Source organism: Nelumbo nucifera, chromosome 8 (genome assembly GCF_055504915.1).
Source record: "Nelumbo nucifera cultivar China Antique chromosome 8, China Antique-T2T, whole genome shotgun sequence".
NCBI lineage: Eukaryota > Viridiplantae > Streptophyta > Magnoliopsida > Proteales > Nelumbonaceae > Nelumbo > Nelumbo nucifera.
Genome location: NC_142656.1, coordinates 35,208,123 through 35,217,864, shown reverse-complemented (window position 1 = coordinate 35,217,864; position 9,742 = coordinate 35,208,123).

Below are 9,742 nucleotides of genomic sequence, written 5' to 3'. Positions count from 1 at the left end.
ACTAGCTTCTGAAGATGAAGCAATTACGAGCCCTAGCTTTAAATGTCAACCTTTTTACTACTTTACTCTGTTTAGTGAAGATTTATCTCGATCTCAACATCACTGAATTCTGTTGGCCACTCTATGTATTTGGTTTCTCTCCAATGCGTTGTGGAGGATAAGTTCCTTACCATAAACAGAGTAAAGTAGTAGAAAGGTTGACATTTAAAGCTAGGGTCGTAATTGCTTCATCTTCAGAAGCTAGTAATGTAAGAAATGCTATGCTTTTAGTCTAACCATCCATTACTGGAAAAGAACGACTAGAAAGTGAAGCTTCTCTCTCTCTCTGGTATTGCATCTTAACAACCATTGGCATTTTTTTAATTTTGAACATCACTGAATTCTGTTGGCCACTCGATGTATTTGGTTTCTCTCCAATGCACTGTGGAGGATAAGTTCCTTACCATAAACCTTGTCCGTTCTTGGGTTTTTTTGGATGGTAGGTTTAGGTAATCTAGTGATGGTTGATTTGGTTTCTTGGTTGAGTTAGATGGGTGATGTAGGCACATATGGCCCTATTCAATCGTAGGCTCACACGTGTCGGGTGGTGCAGGTTAGAGCAGAACCAATTAACGGATGCGTGCTGCCTAACTCAGCGGATTTTGGGGAGCCAATAGTGTGGGGTCACTTGGCGACCTTGGATGGTCTCACCCCCCGCGTACAGATTGGACCCACACTATCTGAGTTCACCAACTTCCAGGCGAACTCAAGTATAAATAGGAGGTAACCGCTCTCAAGGCAAAGGATCGAACACTTGAGCTTTCTCACTAGCACTTGAGATCTATTACTCTCCAATGACCTCATCTGGGTGCTTGCACCTCAGACCTCATCCATTCCACACCTCGGTACTAACTTGACCATCGAAGTCCTCGCCTCAGGTCTTCACCAAAGGCCTTTGACATTTTCGCTCTTGTAGAACCGACCCCTTGGTCCTCGACAACCTCAAACACCAGACATAGCTGACCTTGAACCTTGGACCTCGGATCTCCATCACCTCGATCACTAGTCCTCGGTCACCTCAGTCCTACTAAGGCTTAGGAGCGAATTGATAGTGTTGTCCTCAGCCAATCCGAGCATCAACAATTGGTGCCGTTTTTGGGAAGCATGGCTAAGACATCCCTCAACTTACCTTAAATTCAAAGGAACATTCCTAAGCTCTGGTTAACATGGTACGAAACACCAAGAATGCCCAAAACCTGGTCACTAATGAACAACTCCAAGTGGTCCTCAACCGTCTGGATCATCTCGCCCGGCAGGAGGCTACCCTTAGGGTAGCCGCCCTGCCGGGGCATTGGGCCATCAGGGGCAGCGTGAGTCCGAGGACCTGCTAGCCCCTTGCTCTACCGATTCCTACTGGGCCGATCCCTCAAAATCCAGTAGCAGCCGATGTGCTAGCCAGCCACCAAGGAACGCGAGGCCCCCTAGCCGAAGGAGGGAAGAATCAATACAGTCTGGTGACTATCTTCAAAACTCGGAACAACATCATCGTCGTTGAAGAAGAGATGATTCTCGGGATGAAGGCGGGCATTCCGGCCACCATAGCCCCCACTCAAGGGTAGAGGGCCAACACCATGCCTCTCCCTCACAGGTCCTAGATCTCCGTGACCTCCTGAATGATCATCGGGCTAGAAGGAACGGACACGGCCTCGCATTTGAGTACTCAGGGATCTGGGCCGATCCCTACCAAGTCCGTGAGGACTAGGACAGGGCACAGGTCCCCCTCGACCCACGGATCGCGGACTTGCAAGCCCATCTCGGGGCCGTCAAGGATGAGCTTCGCCGAGTTAGAAAGAACTGAGCTGACGCCTCGGCCAGTCAGAAAGAGCAAAGCTGACGCCTTGGCCAGACAGAGCCATCCAATTGGAAGGATGGACGCATTCACTTCAGACATCATCTCCGAGCCCCTTCCCCTATACTTCAAACCTCCCGCGCTGGAGATGTATGACGGGACGACAGACCCTGACAACCACCTAGAAAGTTTCAAGGGACTCATGCTCCTTTGTGGGCACTCCGACGCCGTAACGTGCCAGACTTTCTAGGCGACTTTCAAGGGGGCACCTCGACGATTGTTCTCCAGCCTCCCACCTCACTCAATTAGTTCATGGGAATAGTTCGCCAACTTGTTCCTCGCCCACTTCATTAGTAACAGGCAATGCCAGAAGAGTGTCATCTGCGGTCCTATATTGACCACTTCAAGAAGGAAGAACTCAAGGTCCGAGACCTTGACCCAATGGTCTCCATGCATGTTGCAATCAACAGCCTCCTCCCTGGCTCAACCTTAAAGTGCTCGGTAGCCAAGACCCTACTGAAGTCAAAGGCAGAATTCCTTAAGAAGGCATAGAAGTACATTGCAGCCGAGGAGGCCTTGGTTGATGACCACCAAGAAAGGGAGGTCGAGCGCCACCATGGAGACCCAGAGAAGAAAAGGAAGAATGGAGATTACCGAAGCAACAACAACAACGATAACAAGAAGCCACCAGCCTTGGCCCTAGCTTATAGTCAGTACACACCATTGAACTCCACCCGAACCCAAATCCTGATGTAGGTCGGTAAGGAGGAGTATGTGAAGTGGCCCAAAAAGTTGAAGAGGAACCCCAAGAGGGGAAACCCGAAGAACTACTAGAAGTACCACTACGGCACCAGGCATGACACTAAGGACTGCTACGAGTTGAAAAACGAGATAGAGTCCCTCATCCGCCATGGTCACCTCAAGCAATACGTAGAGGGTGAGGCCAGGGCCTCGTCCTCCTAGCAGCAATAGCAGCAACAACACCAGCATCTCGCCAGTGTCATCGACATCGTAGCTGGGGGCATGGCCTCGAGTGGTGCCTTGGCTTCGGCCCACAAGGCCTATGCCAAAGTTGAACATCTAGGGGCCAGCCCCAAAGAAGCCAAAGCAGGAAAAACCCTCACCTTCATAGACGAGGACTTGAAGGGGGTCACGGTCCCCCATGACGATGCACTTGTGATCTCGACCATCGTTGCAAATTTCTTAGTAAAGAGGATCTTGGTAGACAATGGCTTATCGGCCGACATCTTATTCTACAAAGTATTTGAGAAGATGAGGCTGGTGCCCAAGCGCTTACAGCCCGTTGACGTACCACTCGTCGGCTTCTCTGGCAATGTAGTTCATCCGAAAGGAAAAATTACCGTACTAGTGATGGTAGGGACAGAACCTCAATAGCTAATAAGGATGAATGAGTTCTTGGTTGTGAGGATCGGCTCCCCCTATAATGCCATCATTAGGAGACCGACCCTTCATGCGCTCAAGGCAGCCATCTCCTACCACCTCACCCTCAAGTTCCCCACTGAGCATGACATTAGAGTCATTCGAGGGGATTAGCAAGCAGCTCGTCAGTGCTACGTGGCAGTAGTGAAGGGCAAGAACAAAGAAGCACTACCACTCGAGGGCCTTGACCTCAGGGGGGAGCCAGTGAGATAAGGCCAGCCAGCCGAGGATCTCATCTCAGTCCCCCTAGACAAGGCTGAAGGGGATGAGAGATCCATCATATGGACGCCCATATCTTGCGGAATAAGGGGGCGAATTTCAAAAATTTTTCTCTCCCTTCAACTGGGAATTGCATTCCCTATTTAGAAAATCATATTTTCAAGGATCAATCTTGAACCATAAACTAAGCCAGATCTGAACCAAAAGGAGTAGGAGAGGATTATACTTGATACAGAGAAGTAATATCTCCCAATGGAGGTGTTCATGCCCAAGGAAGGATCCAAATACTGCTCCCACTGAAGATGGCGCAGTGCAAGATGGAGCAGAATCAGCAGTGTTCTTCTCCAAGAACTCTGTCCTTCGCAAGAATCAGCAGGATGGCACGTGAGCACAGCTTCCTATCAATTCTTTCTCAAAGAACTGATGTTAAGATCGAATCTTGACTTCTCCCACAACTGGAGATCGAATTGGCTAACAGGGCGGCTGCAAGAAGGAGGTGGCAAGAAAGATCTTTGCAGGGATTGCAGAAATCTTTCTTCTTGTGATTTCAGCTCTGAAGAGGATCTGATTGTGTGTCTTCTAAAGGCTGCCGCCCCCTCCTTCTTTTGTTAACCTAAAAGATCAGCTCCTAATCCAATTAGGAGCTGCTTATCCAAATCATATTTGGATCATCCTTCTCTTCAGGTGATAAGGATAAACCCTTATCTTATCTGCAGATTAGATTAGCTTTCTCCTAATCTCGTCAAGAGGTTTCTAGATCTAAATCACATTCAGATCTGGACTCTCTGAGTGGATAGGGTCAAGACCCTATCCTATATGCTAATCCATCTCAGAATTCGCCCTATTATTAACTAATTAAATAGCCCAGTTCGAAATGGGCTTTAGACCCATTAAGCTTATGTGCTCACTTAACCTTCCTAACTGCTGCCCAGTTGGACTTCCTTATATGGCGTGGGACCCAAGCATTGATCTACACATCAGCCACATGGGTTCGGCCCAGCCTTTGTTACAAGGCCTGGCCGAATACACTATTACGGACAGTGCACCCCCTGAAACCCATCAAATGGGCTCTATGGGCCCAACACTTAGCCTAAGTGGTCCCTGGGCCAAGCCACTTTGTAACACCCAGGGACTGTGGGCAGATGCTAGATTAGCCCATCAGGTATTATCCCCAATGGTCTTACACATAACCTCTCAGCCCATAATGATCATACACTGCCCGACAAGAGAGGACCTCTCCTTCGACTGCAAGGAACAGTGTTGCACTCTCTGCTTATATGGATCCCGGGAATTAAAACCTTTCGCAAACATTTTAGAAACCTTAATGTATATATACTTTTATATCTCATATAAAATATACTTTGCAAAACAAATCTCAACGATTGAAATCGGCTGCCGTCAGTCTTGGTTTCCATCAGTAAGAGTGCATCCCCGATCATTACCTTTGTCCGACAAAGGGGCTGATCCTGTCACTATGATCACCCACTCAGATGAATTCTCAGACTGTCCCAACATACCCAGGTTTTGACCCTCGCTAAGGATCTCACTGATTGGTACATCAAAGACAACCCAATCCGACACCTAGTGCAGTATCATAATCGAGTCTGGGAGTCAGGCGTAACTTTTCAGTTTTGCCCATCAATCTCCAAGGTCCAGGGCAATACTGGAAATCTAGTCCAGTTCAAAGATTCAATTAATTCCACACTGTATGTGCTTAGGGTCTCACCCTGGTAGCTGAGACAGGCCACCCAACCGACTTGGTGGCACCACAGTGTCAGCCTTATCAGGATAGGTCTCCCTAGACCGACCCACTGGCTGTGAACATTCTAAACTAACACGAGTCTCAGTAAGTGTCCAATTTAAGGGTATTACATAGCAACATACCAAGGGAACATGAATCAAATATGCACTTTTATTCATTTACAATAAACTCATAAAGTACATCATTCTGATTGAAGCTAAGGGCATACAAAACTGTCTAACAGGCTGAGCCCAGAAGAACAGTTCGCATCAGGTCCAACCTTCCCCTAGAGAGCCTATCTGAACTGGTTGAGTGTGGACTCGAGCTCTAGGATGGTTCGACAATGAAAGAAGAACTTTGCACCAGAGCATTGGAAGGCCATAAGTTAGGAAGTTGACAAGCTGCTCGATGCTGGCTTCATCCGAGAGACCTCAACCGAGCCTGCCCGAAAGACAGTTTTCCTTTGCCGATGATAGACCACCTCGTTGACGCCACCGCAGGGTACGAACTACTCAACTTTATGGGTGCCTTCTCCGGATATAACCAGATGAAGATGCACCCCGAGGACAAGGAAAAGACATCATTCATCACCGAGCATGACACTTACTATTACAAGTTCATGCCCTTTAGCCTCAAAAGTGCTAGAGCCACCTACTAAAGCCTTATTAACAAAGTTTTCAAGAATTAATTGGGGAGGAATGCCGAATCCTACATAAATGACATGGTAAGGAAAGTGGAGCTAGCCTCATACTTCTCACCCCATACAATGCCGAAGTGGAGTACGCACTAAGGTTCAAATTCTCAGCATCCAACAATGAAACTGAGTATGAAGCCCTCCTCGCCGAACTACAACTCGCTAAGGACCTTAGTTCATAGCACATTGAGGTCTTAAATGATTCTCAACTGGTGGTGAATCAAGTCAACGACGAGTATGTAACAAGGAAACAGAGCATGGCCAAGTACCTCACCAAAGTAGAAGAACTAGCCCGCCACTTCCAACACTTCTCCCTATAGCAAGTCCTGCGGTTCGAGAACATGAGAGCCGACGCCCTATCCAAGTTGGCAAGCACCTCAGGCACAGCCCTCGGCCACACAGTTTGCATAGAGAAGTTAGCTCGGCCCTCTACTAAAGAAGCTCACATCCTCCTAGTCCAGGCTAAGCCATCATGGATGGACCCCAACATAACTTCCTCTTGATCGAGCAACTGCCCGACAATAGAAACCAAGCCAAGCGAATCCGACATCAGGCCGTTCACTACACTTTACTTGGGAGAAAGCTATATCAAAGGTTGTTTACCTTGCCCTACCTCCAATGCCTCCATCAAGAGAAGGGCGAGTACGTGCTCCGAGAGATTCATGAAGGCATCTGCAGTAACCACCTTAGTGGTAGAGCCTTGGCCTAAAAAGCACTAATCCAAGCGTATTTTTGGCCGACACTCTAGAAGGACGTGACCGAGTTGGCATAAAAGTGCGATAAGTGCCAAAGACACTCCAACATCTACCATCATCCGATGTATTTGTTGGCTTTATAAATGATATACTAGGAATTGACCCCTCGTCACAAGTTAATCATGGACTCGAATTGTAAGCCAATTTTGTAGAAGAAGAGGAACTTTGCACCAAAGGCATGAGAAGTGATATATGGGGAGGCATACAAATTACTTAAAGCAAACTTCATTTGAGAGGTAAATACCCTAGCTAGCTAATGTTGTAATGGTAAGGAAGGCTAATGAAAAATGGTAGATATATATTAATTTGACTGATCTAAATAAGGCCTACCCTAAAGATATCTTTACGTTTCCTAGGACTGATCACCTCATCAATGCCATATTGGGGTATGAAATCCTCAGTTTCATGGATGCCTTATTTGACTACAAGTAGATTAGAATGCACCCGAATAATAAAGAATAGACTACCTTCATCATGGAGATTGGCTTGTACTTTTACAAAGTCATAACATTTGGGTTGAAGTTAGGGTGGCCTACTAGAGGCTGGTCAACAAGATTTACTAAGATCAAATTGACCACAACGTTGATTCATATGACATGGCCATGAAGACCATTTGAGCCAACCAGCATATTATTAACCTCGACAAGGATATCATGTGCAAATATCAAATGATGTTGAATCCTACCAAGTGTGCCTTTGGTATGACTTTGGCTAAGTTTCTTGGCTTCATAATGGCACAATGAGGCATTGAGATGAACCCTGAGAAGATCCAAGCCACCCTCTACATAGAACCACCGAGGTTGATAAAGGAAGTGTAGAAGCTCACATGTTGAATAGTAGTGCTTAGTGGGCTCATGTCTTAATAAATGTCTTGGTGATTGCATTGCTTTTAGGTGATTAAGAATCTAAAAGACTTCTAGTGGATGAAAGAGTGCCAGAGGGCCTTTGATGAGTTGAAGACATACCTATTTCCCCTATACTACTAAGCAAGTTGAACCCAAGAGAAGAGTAGCTCAGTCCTAGCCTGATAAGATGCAGGGCTAGAAACTAGTATATATGACAAGAAGGTCCTCCAAGAGGTCAAGACAAGGTCCTCCAATGTAGAGAAAATAACATTTTCACTTGTGACATTGGCCTAAAAGTTGAGACCATATTTCCAAGCCCACAACATAGTTGTTCCCACCAACCAACCCTTAAGACTGATTCTTTAGAAGCTTGAGACCTCAAGTCGGTTGACAAAATGGACCAGTTATCTACAAAATTTTGACATCATATACAAATTGTGGCCAACCATCATAACTTAGGCAGATGCTGAGTTTTTTGTTGAATGTACCTTTAATGGTTTGGTGCAAGTAAAACTTCAACCTACTTGGACTTTGCATGTAGATGGGTTCTCTAACCACAGGGGAAGTGAAGCAGACCTCATCCTTCTTTCTATAGATGACACCACACTAGAGTATGTACTTTAGTTTGGCTTCCTAGCCTCCTACAACGAATCTAAGTATGAGGCCCTCTCAGTTGGTTGCTCATTATCCAAGGAATTGGGTGTAGATTGAGTTAAAGCTTTTGGTGATTCATGGTTAGTGTTTAATCAAGTTGATGGAAAATATAAAGCTAGGGAATTGGAAATGTCTAAATGACTTAGTAAAGTCTAAGAATTGGTTACACACTTTCATCACTTCACCCTCTAGTGGATCCCACAATTAAAGAACGGTTGAGCCAATGCCTTGTCAAAGCTAGCAAGATTAATTGGATCAGATCTCATTGGATTAGTATTTGTAAAGGAGCTGCCCCATCCCAACATTAAAGTAGTGGTTAAATATGCTTGCCTAATTCAATCTGAACTAAGCTAGATTTGTTATGAATTAAAGGGGATTTTTTTATAGCTTTTCATAGGGGTAAGGTATTTATGTCCCCCTCCTAGGTTTTTTTATTGGGAATTAATAAAATTTTACAATGGCCACCCATCCACTAGGAATGTTTGGAGTTAAAAAAAGAACAAAAAGGAATTGAGCTAGATGGGTCTTCTCATGAAGTTCTTGTGCTTTGTCCAATTGCCCACAAACAATGTTTGATCACAGAAGATTGTATGTCCTATAATGGAGTTCTTGTGATACATGAAGTCTTATGGCATTCATTTGGGGGGCTAGGAAGGCCTTGACGTAGGGTTGCTTTTAGCCTACGATAAAAGAGAATGTGGTTTGTCTCGTCTATAAATGCAACCGATGCCAAAGTCATGTCAATGTACCACACCAACCTTTAACCTTCGTCACTTCTCTCAGCAATCCATTACTTTTTTCATAGTGGGGAATGGACATCCTACGATTGTTCCCCCCAACCTCTGGTTATAGGAAATTCTTGATAGTAGTCATTGATTATTTTATGAAGTGCGTTAAAATTGAGCCTTTGATGTAGAACATGACTAGAAATATCCAAAACTCCTAGAAAAGCATTATCTGCCACTTCGCCCGACCCTATAAATTGATCACAAATAATGGCTGATAGTTTAATTACTTGATATTCATGGACTTCTATGCTAGTTTCAAAGTGAAGTAATGGTGCCCCTTAGTTGGCTATGCATAATCTAATAGCCCAGGTAAGGTGAACAACAAAACCATAATACATAGCCTAAAGACTAGATTGGATTGAACCTAATGCTTATGGGTCAAACAACTCCTCGACATGCTTTGGGCTTATAGGACAATGGCTCAAACTACTACTAGTGAGACACCCTTCAAACTTGGCTTTGGCATTGAGGCCATCGTACCAACAAGTAAAGTTGCAAGAGTTGTAAGGGTTAGTAGTCAATAGATAAGAACAATAATAAAAGTGTGACTACTAACAAGAAGATAGCACTAATAGATTAAATGAACAAATAAGAACTATAGCCTAATATCTTTCTTAGTTATTCTACAATTAACCAAAGAATAATAACAATGAAAGTAAATAGATGTTACAGTTGTGTTATTTCTTCTTTTAATCTCATTGTTGCCAACGGGTATTGAGATATGAGTGTCTCTTTCAGGTTCTCTGTCATTTTCTGTGGATTCATTTTCTATAGATTC